Genomic DNA, 2818 nt, shown 5'->3' with positions numbered 1-2818 from the left:
ATTGTCTTGGAACCTAAGTAGAGCACCTAAGTGCTTGTTCAAGTAGGATTCAGAAATGGGCTGGACCCTGACAGACTTTGGGGAGCCAAGGGCACAGAACTAGGAAAGGTTACCTGGTTCATGTCGTGTGTCCTTTCCTTGTCATGGTGTGGATGCCTGCAAATGGTGAAGACCCATGAAACTGGGGGAAAGGAAAGGATGCTACCTACAGAAAAACTGGAATTAAATGATTTACAAGGAGGTTTCACTGGGAATTAAAAAAGAGGCAGTTTTGACTCAGAAGCTGGAAAAGCAAGACCATTTGACTCACAGAAATGAACTGTATGTGGCAGAGCTGGGGGAGAACCCAAAGGATGCTGGACCCTGGGGGTTGGGGAGGAAGGGGAAGACTTGTAGGTAACAATCATGCAAGACAAATCATGTCCATTCTGAATACTTGCTTGCAAACTTTTGCTTAACCTCTGTTACATGCAGAAGATAATTCAGATAAACATGTAACATGGCCTCCTTCTTGAAGGCAAAACAAATACAATAATTTGTCTGGAATAATTCAGGAATGATGTAAGACCACCCGATCAATGAAGAATGCATGAGAGTAGTCTGAGTTAGAGCAGTGGACAGGGACAGGTATGGGACGAAGTGGGAGAAGCCACCAGGATCTTGGATCAGATTCAAAGGAGGTGAAAGATGAAGGCTGCTGTGGTGTGGGCTGGGGTCAGGGCTGACTGAGCAGAGGCCAGTGGTCAGAAAGCAGGGGGACAGTATTGAATGGGTGGGCACAGGCTCCGCCTTCAAGGGCATGTGATGGGGTGATGTGGGTGAGAGGCAGGACCAGGCCAGGGCCGAGGCTATGGACTGTAGGGACCTGCACTCACTTGCAAGATCTGGTCCAGGAGCAGCTTGCACCAGGAACAATAACCCTGGTCTTCCTCCTGTGTCTGGGAGGGGCTGTTGCCATCTTAGGTGTTGGCTGATAGGGTTGGTCTTGAGTGTTCCCACCTCCCTCTAAAAATAACTGTGAAATGATGGACTTGTCAGCTTACTGTAGTGATTGTTTCATAATGTGTATATATGTGTGTGTGTCTGTGTATCAACTCATCAAATATTATACATTAAAATATACAACTTTTAGTTGTCAGTTACACCTCAATTTAAAAACATGAGGGAAACGTGGGGTGGTTAACTCTTAGTCCCTGCTTCACTTCTGAAATAAAAGCAATTCCAGTGAGACCAACAGTGGAGGTGACACTTGGATTACCCCTTACTGTTAGCATGAAATGTCTGATTTCCCTAGGCTGAGCTGAAAGTGACTTCTATCCCACCTTTGAAAATGAAGGCATATAAAATATCTGATTAAAAAGGGATTCTAGGTGTCTTTGAGGGTCAGGAGGTTTGGCTAAGTATGTGACCACTGTCCAGATCTTACTCTTGGTCCTCGCATGACAAGGCTAGTCTTTGGGCTCTTCCACCAGAAATCAAGTTCAAGGTCCATGGTTTAAAGTCTGTGGGATTGTTTCTGACTTTGCATTTCTGTACATACATCCAGTGTGGGGTACATCGTTTTTGAAAATTAGCTTATTCTTTGTTACCTCCTCCTTCAAAAGAAGAAAAAAAAAAGATACCTAAATACCTTTACTTTGGTGTGTCCTTATTAGGGACAGTAATAAATACAACGTTTTCCTCAAACTTCCCATGGTAGAAAATTACCTGTGGTGGATTCATTTTGATATTTGGCAAAACTAATACAATTATGTAAAGTTTAAAAATAAAAAATAAAAAAAAAAAGAAAGTTACCTTGGCAATATTGGTGGAAAAAACCGCTGCCACATATCTGACCACTAACTTTTCACTTTCAGAAATAATAAGGGATTCTATTTTAACGCTTCTGCAGACTTAGACAAAAGAAATGACCTGTCTCAAGATACATATGTTTTAGCTGATAAGTTGTTGGGTGCAAGAGAATGACCTTAAATCATACATAGAGACAAACTGTGTTTTGAATGTGTTGCTTTCCCAGATTAAGTTTATCAAATTGATCAGAATTCCTTTGCCATCAATTCTACTCAATTCCTCTTCACATCATTTGCATCATATGTTTTTAAAAACCAATCTTTGCTAATCTGCCACTTAAAAGTGATGCCTGTGGGAAGTTATATTGTGCATTTCTTTGTTCAGCAATTAGAACTTTGCGGATGGGCTGCAAACACCCCCGACAGTTCCAGGGGGAGAGCCCATCCTCCTGCCTCAGGTGTCTGCCCTCCCTGCCCCCCAGCCCAGGCCTAGGCTCTGCTCTTCAGGAGAGGCCTGGATAACCTCCCCTGGAACCTGCCCTGGGTCAGATTTCCTACTTCATGCTTAGTGGGCTCTCCCAGGAAGAAATCAGATAAACATTAAGCAACATTTCTTTCTCTTTTATGGTTTGATTTCCCTTTATCTTTTTAGTCTATCTAGAATTAGATTGTGAATGGTGTGAGTACTTATTTTTTCATAAAGCCAGTATTCTAGCCACGTTTATTAAATAATTCAAGCCCTGCACGGGTTTGTGCTGCTGCATTTTATGTCTGAAATGAAGTTCATGTTTAAAGTAAGGTCTCTATATAAATGGGGCTTCCCTGGTGGCTCATACGGTAAAGAATTGGCCTGCAGTGCAGGAAACCCAGGTTCGATCTCCTTGTTGGAAAGATACCCTGAAGAAGGGAATGGCTACTGACTCCAGTATTCTTGCCTGGAGAATCCCATGGACAGAGGAGCCTAGTGGGCTATAGTCATGGGGTCACAAAGAGTTGGACATGACTGACTGACTTTCACTTTTACTTGT

Source organism: Bison bison, unplaced genomic scaffold, assembly GCF_000754665.1.
Source record: "Bison bison bison isolate TAMUID 2011002044 unplaced genomic scaffold, Bison_UMD1.0 scf7180017864063, whole genome shotgun sequence".
Taxonomy (NCBI): domain Eukaryota; kingdom Metazoa; phylum Chordata; class Mammalia; order Artiodactyla; family Bovidae; genus Bison; species Bison bison.
The sequence above is the reverse complement of the archived record's forward strand: the minus strand, read 5'-3'. Positions refer to the sequence as shown.